The 7860-nt window shown below is 33.8% G+C and overlaps 1 pseudogene; it reads right to left on the reverse strand.

The window, feature by feature from the left end:
• Positions 1-3519: 3519 nt before the first annotated feature.
• On the reverse strand, positions 3520-3824 carry LOC113181650 (10 kDa heat shock protein, mitochondrial pseudogene; annotated as a pseudogene).
• Positions 3825-7860: the final 4036 nt, after the last annotated feature.

The raw sequence follows: 7860 nt of genomic DNA on the forward strand, positions 1-7860 counted from the left end.
ACTGCCAAGAAGTGAGGTGCAAAAGAGATCAAAAGGAACATGAGGAAATTTGGGAATGATAGATATGGTTCTTATATTAATTGCAGTGATGCTTTCATGAGCATGGACATATGCCTAAACTAATAATAGGTATATATATATATATATATATATATATATATATATATATATGTTTTATGAATGTCAACTATACTTCAATGAAGTTGTTAGATAAATAAATCACTTACCTGAAATTTTTTGAGCATTTTATCTGTGCTAAAGGGACTGGTTGGGATGGATTTTGGTCTGAAATGGTTACAACATAGTACATTAATCTCTGGTGAGCATATACATACATATACATGTATATATAAACATATAAATACACATTTTTAACTTAAGGCTATCTATTGTTATGTATAAAGATAGACTCACAAAACCAGTGCCTTCATGGAGATGTAAACAACTATATGTAAAAGACTTTTCTCTAATGAATAACTGTCTGAATAAAAATGCAACTGTGTAAATATGCTTGTAGTAAACTCTTGGTTGCTCAGAATCTTTCAAATAACCAGACTAGTAAGATTGTGCTAAATTAAGAACTTTGGTTATCTTTCTAATTTCCTCTCCTACTTTAGAAGGGACTATGAGAAGAGCGCTGTCTGTAGAATACAACTGTGATATCCTGTCTATTACTTTCAGCCTAACATTTTGACTTAGCAGAGTTAGTCATTCCTATATACAGTTTTTTCTGACTTGATGCTGATACCCCAGAATTATGTCATTACTGAATCCTTTATTAACAGTGAGTCCTTCCTTCACACAAGCTATCTCTGACCCATCAACCTTACCTGACCTTCAAAATTTTCTGCAACTTTATGATGCAGAGATATGAAATATTAGAGAGAAGTTTAAGAATATTCACTAGCAATACATCTACATTTTTAATGTACTATTTTTTTGAAAATATCCCAAGCCCTAAAATTTGGACCATAGTAAAAATGCTCCTTGGAAAAAAAATAATGGTTTCTGAGAAATTTACTAACTTGGAAAAGAAAAGCCAATTAAACACAATGCAGACTGATATATATTCATATAACTGTCAAATCAGATGCACATATATTTATAATACATTACTACTAAATTTATATTATCCATGACTATTCTTTAATAATCAAGAAGCAAGGAGATTATAATAAATCAGACAAATCTGCACTGATTGATTAGTTTAATGTTATTCTCTCCTTGTTAGGAACTCAACACATTTACTGAGTGCTTATATAAGGACAATAGTTTAAAATCAACTTAGTGATGAAAGAAAGAGAGAGGGAGGGAGAGAAAGGGCTAAAGAGAAGAAAGAAGAGGAGGGGAGGTAGAAAGAAAAAAGAGTGGAAGAATTTGCATCTGTTTGTACTTTTTCACTTTCCTAGTCACAGTGTACCTTGTCTGGATTAGGTTAGATTTTCCACTTTAGTTCTCAATCTTGGCTGCACATGTTTACGCTCATTTGGATCTTGAAAAAAAATGTTCATATCCAGTCTCACTCCAGTCCAAATGAATGACAATCTCTGAGAACAAGACCAGGAGTAGATGATTTTGAAGCAAAATGTTCTTAAAATGTGCAAATTAAGAGCAGAAGTGCTGGGGAAGCCGTAAAACCTCACCAGAGATTGATGTCACCTTGATGTCAACTCTTGTCTCATTCTCTAAACATTTTGTCTAGCACATCCACCACAGGTCACCTTTGTGCACCCCTTTGGTTCTCTTCCACTCTGTCCCTTACCTCAAACAAATAGGTAGAATGAAACTGACATTATTACCCTATATGCATGCATGATTATACTACTGATGTGACTCAGCACCAAGTGCCGCCAAAGGAATAAAAAGTTATGCTTCATTTGTATACAATATGTCAAAATGCATTCTACTATCATGTATAACTAATTAGAACAAATTTTTAAAAACTGAAACCATAAAAAAAGAAGAAGAAAGAATCCTAGTAAGCACTGGGTGCTTTGCTGAAGAGTTGTAGCGGTATCAAAGAGGATACTTTATATTACACATTCCACAGTCATATGACACTTTTTTCCCTCCAAAATTCTGTCCCCTTAATAAAACTCAGAATACTTTTTTTTTTCTACAGAGCCAGGACTATGTGGAAGAAAAATAGAAAAAAAATTATGCAAATTTACAGAGCAATTCACCTCCACCCAAACTTGTTTATTCTAAACAAAATAAAATTTTAAAAAGCCACATAGTTAATAGATCTCCCAATCCTCAGAAAGCATTGCAATAGCCATATTATTTGAACTTGCCTTTGCAACCCTCGGTACTTCAAATCACTTATCCAAATTTTCTCCCACACTCAGTATCCTCCATAAGAGGTACTTTTGTGACATCTGAGAAGATAATAAAATAGCTATTATGTCATTTTATATGTTAATGCTCACCAAAAATGAACAAAAATTGAATGCCACCTTTATGTTAAGAAAAGCAAACTCAAAGCTGAGAAAAGAAAACTGTTAAGAGACTAACAAATAAATGAAATGGAAAAATGAAGAAAAATGAAGCTGGAAGATCCTGATAAAAGACACAGAATAGATTAATCTGGGTCCTGATTGATAGTATTTGAGTTCCAGTATAGATCTAAATTTCTAAAATCTGTGGTCTCATCTCCAGTGGCACTGATGAAATCAATCTTAGATTGGCCCAAAATTCACATTGTTACCAGCCCTGATATAATTTTGATGCAGATGATTGACATACCACTTTCAGAAATCTCACACTATAAAATGCATCAATCGAAGATGTTGTTGAAGTGTGGACTCTGCTAATGTTAATTCTGCAAAGCTGAGGACGGAGTTGATGCATTTGTAACAAGCAGGGTACTGCCGATGATATGACCCACAGGCCACACCTTTGTAGCTAGGTAGCAGCATTTTGAAAATTGAGATTGGATATGAGTGACGTATGATTAGGAAGTTTTTCCATAAATGGTAATTTTATGAAAAAGTCAGTTAGATTCCTTACTTTTGGCCAATTTCTTTCTTCCCTGGCCTGGCCTAGCCCAGTTCCTCAGAGTTCATTAAGCTACAATTAACAACTGTGGATTTGATAATTCCTCTCTTTGTTCAGAATATATTAGGGTACAATCTATTATAGCAATTGATAAATTACTATAGGCAGGCCAAATCTGGCAGCTGCCTCTTTTTGTAAAAGAGGTAATATTGAACACTGCCATATACATTTTTTCACATACTGCCAATGGCTTCTTTCCTGCTACAGTGATAGACACGGTTAATTGCTATACAGATCATATGGTCTACAATTGCTGTAATATTTTTTCTCTTTTCCATATGTTATTTGGAAATGTTTATACAAATACAGGGAAGCTAAACTTTAGAGACAATGTCATTAGTTTAGATTATCATCAGTTTATTATAAAAGAGAGACATGGAAATTATTTACATGATGAAAGATTTCAGAACTTCAGTTTGGAATGGGCAGCTTCGTACAATGCTGTTTCAACAGTGATTTATTTCAGTCTACATACTTTCCAAGAATGTCACTATCTCTAAATAAAAAATAATGCTTGTCTTCTAGAACTACTTTGGTGCCTACATACTCTGGGAGAACTTTATCTCTATCTTTCAAACAAACTGGTTGAATCTCTCCACTATTTCTTTTAGAGACTGATCTCACAGCTACTACTGTTGCTTGTAATACTTTTCCTTGAGATTTTTCTAGAAGCATAATCCTCCTACAGTTACAGTTTTGGCTGTATTCCTTTCAACCAATATTTGGTCCCAGAATGGAAAAAACTTTCTAAATGCTTGTCCTAACATGATTTTCACCACCACTGCAAGGAGACCCACTGTATGGTCCTTGGCTGTAACATTGACTACCTAGGACTTTATGAATAAGTTTTATGACCCTTGACTTAGAACAATCTACAAATTACTAGGCTTCCTTTTCTGTAAGTGGCTCAGAGTTATTTTCTGCATAATACTTAGTAAAAAGAAAAGGAGAAAAATCTCTTTATTAATTCCACAGGTTTTCCACAGAGTTCAGAAATTTCACTTTCTGGGCTGGGGTTGTGGCTCAGTGGTAGAGCTCTTGCCTAGCATGTGTGAGGTCCTGGGTTCAATCCTCAGCACCGCATATAAATAAATAAATAAATAAATAAAGGTATTATGTACATCTACAACTCAAAAAAATTTTTTTACTTAAACAAAAGAAAAGAAATTTTAATTTGTCTCTCCTATAACTTAATGTTGCCATTTTATTCAGTTATGCATTTGTTTTGTTACTCTGTTTAGTAAGTAGTTATCAACCTGCTAAGCACCTAAGGAGTGATGGACAAAATCAGAAGAAGGAAAGCTCATTTTATATTTGATCACAAGAAAGTCTTTGTGAAGAAGTTGGGAATTAAGTTTGCTACTGAAAAAAGAAAATGAAAATGAAAGAGTAGATATTCAATTGCAAGGAAGTGAAAAGAGGCCCAGTAAATGAATACATAAAGAAGACAAAATCAGGACACTCAAAGCATACTCAGTGAGTGAGTGAATAATCTAGGGAATCAGATTCGAGTGTACATACAGTCCAGCAGAAGACAGGGTCAGACTTCAAAGGACCTTAAAACCAATCTGACCATTTGACAGAATTCTTCAATTATGTTTTATAAAAGCCAACATCAGTATGCCCTAGAACTTTGTTAGAAATGTGGACTTGTCGGGACCTACTGAATCAACATCTACATTTTCACAAGATCTCCACGTCATTTGCATGAAGATTACAGTTTTAGAAGCACTACTGTAGGAAAGAACCACTGGAGTAGTGGAGAAAGAATTGTACAGGGGCTCCTGATGATTCAACTATCATTCCAAGCTAAGTCGCCTTGGATAAGTCACCTAAAATCTCTGAGCTGCAGTTTTCTCATTCAAAACAATGAATTTCTTTGAACTTTCCAATTCTAAAACTATTCTCTCTTTCAATGCACATCAACAAAATGGAAACTCTGTGATTGAGAAGCCAATATAATATGCTTTAGGGAGCCCAGCTTTAGGTCTTCTGCAACATGAATTGGAGATGGAAACAAAAGAAAAAAGAAACTGGAATACCAGTTCAAAACACAGTGTCTTGGGGCAAGCTCAAGCTGTAACGTGCTCACCTGGCATGCGTGGGGCGCTGGGTCCGATCCTCAGCACCACATAAAAATTAAAAAAATAAAGATGTTGTGTCCACCGAAAACTGAAAAATAAATATTAAAAAGTTCTCTCTCTCTCTTAAAAAAAAAAACACACAATGTCTTGTTCTAAACATGAAGTTCTAAAACATAATCCTACATCCTGTGAAAAAAATCAGTTACCAGTATACCTTCTTAGTATTAGCACTACATTCTATGGTCTACATTTTTATTACTATATTTTTATTAAGTGCAATAAATGAAAAGAGCCAGTCATGCCAAAACAGAGTAAGTGGGGAGAGGAGAGAGACAGAGATTGAAAAAACTCCCCAAATTCAAGGGTAACAAAGAAATATAAGCAACTCCAATGGAAGTATTAAAAAGTTGTCAAATGGATTTTTTAATGGGGTCTCCTATGAAGTGACTACTAATCTTTCTGATTAGATATTGCTGCAAAAAGCATAGAGCTTTTGTGTCTCACTCAAAATTAGTTATGGCATCAGCATTGCAAACGGCTGAAACTATTTTTAAAGGCATGAACAAGTTGACAAAATACTGGTATTTTTACTCTCAACGAAAACTTTGATTTTAATATATTATATTATCTTGTGACCCACTGGAGGAATTCATAACCTCTCTTTATTTATTTAATTATTTATTTATTTTTGGTACCAGGGATTGCTATCTTTATTTTTAAAAACATGTCCACTTAAAAATTTTCCTCCAGTCCACAGTAGGTTTCTTTAGCCATCTCTTTTAGATAAATAGCGTCTACTTGAATTGATTGAATTCAATGGATTCGTTTCATGATCTTTTATTTATGTCCTCCCACATTTAAAATAAATAAGGTTAATACTGATAGAATAAGGTTGTATGGGTCTTAGAAGGATCTATTTTTTTCATCACACCTCTTTTGTTCCATCTTGCTTAGCAAATCAGATGCTAGATATATTTTGATTAGTTTGTACTTTAATGGATCATGGATGGAGGGTCCACCTTTCACATTGGGGCCATTAATTTTTCTTGAGTCTGATGGAAAAAACAGGTAGAGCTTTTTTTGTGTGCTGATTGAAAAGTGATGGATTATTTTCATGTGGTAAGAAACACAATGTTTTCTTTAGCACAGCAGGATATAATGTTTGCAAGGTCTAACAGTGAAATATTATGCATATCTGCTGCTGGCCGGCTGCCAGAAACGGAACAGCAAAATCAGAGGAGATTTTGAATTTGAATCTTAAAACCAGTGCAGCCTACAAGGAAACTAATGAGCCATTCTAAGCAGAAAAAGCATTAGTACTAATAGATGATGCTGGCCATCCACACCAGCATTTAACAAAATGGTAAATAATTATTCACTTAAATGTTACCTTGAACTTTATTTCAAGAAAAAAAAAAAAGATTTATTTCTAGTAATTTCCAATAGGCACTGTTGCAAGGATATCCCCTCCTCCCCTACCAATTCAAAGGCCCTATGATATTTCCTTCCTTGTAAAAGTAGAATCATTTTCCATATAGTATTTTTTACTCTCATAGTTGACTAATTAAAAATTTTTATTTCACCATTGTTTAATATTTAAAACTGGTGTTTCCAAATCAATACATAGTATCATGAAAAAGCTTTGAAATGTCAAACAAAATACATATGTAAACATGATTTATATATGTATAAATATATATATTTAAAAAATATATTTATATTTAAAATATATATATATAATATATATATATTTAAATATATATATTTTTTTAAAGGTGAGGAAAAGGATGCTTTGAGTTTGCTGAATGTCTTGAGCTCCTTTGTTTTCAAAGTCAAGTATGTGGCTATGGGGAGTCTTTCTGTACTTAATATGTTTTTTTTTCTTTTAATGTCATGGTAAACTATTGGTGTATTAGGGTAAATACAATCCATATGTTCATTTATATCCAGCTGATCAAGATACTGTTTTCTAAGTAATATTTGATATCTTAAAAAGTTGGAGCCTTCTTTTCTAAGCTTTTAACTTTTATTTTATTTTAACTTATCATTTAGGACAAGGAAGTTTTCTTTAGTAGGCATTAAAAAGCATTTGGGTCTCATGGTACTTGCTCGATTTTAAATGGAGAAGCTACACAATCAATATGGAAAATAAACTTCATATTACTGCCCCCTTGTAAATATAGAAATCTAATGGGAGGAGACATTTGCTACATCTTGATGCCTTATGTATTTTATATTACTGTATTTCAATCTCCATTTTAAAGGTGGTGTTATGACTTTAAATTACAGGCTTTTGCTTTTAAGACCATAATAATCTCCAGTGCTTCAGCATTGCAGGGAGGGGCTCAGTCCCCAGGAAACGTGGAGGAGAAGAGAAGAGAGGCCCTGATACACTGTCTCATTTTGCTCTTTAAAATCACAATTGAGACATGCTTGTGACACATTCAATCAGGCCATCCTCCTGTCTGAGTTACTCACCAGGTGTTTAGTGTTCTTGGAAGCTATGTGGACTCTTCCAGGGCTCTAGGGCACTAAAGAGTAATTTATTATATTTCTACAGCACCCTAAATGGTGCTCTTGTGGCCCAAGACCTGGTCTATCTCCAAATCGACAGAAAGCCTTAAAGACCTGCTTGGGTGACTTATAAATAAGGAAATTGTGGTTTATCTTCAAGATACTCTTTCTTAAATGTCATGTATTATACAGTCACTTGTGATTT

This window comes from Urocitellus parryii, chromosome 12 (assembly GCF_045843805.1).
Source record: "Urocitellus parryii isolate mUroPar1 chromosome 12, mUroPar1.hap1, whole genome shotgun sequence".
Taxonomy (NCBI): domain Eukaryota; kingdom Metazoa; phylum Chordata; class Mammalia; order Rodentia; family Sciuridae; genus Urocitellus; species Urocitellus parryii.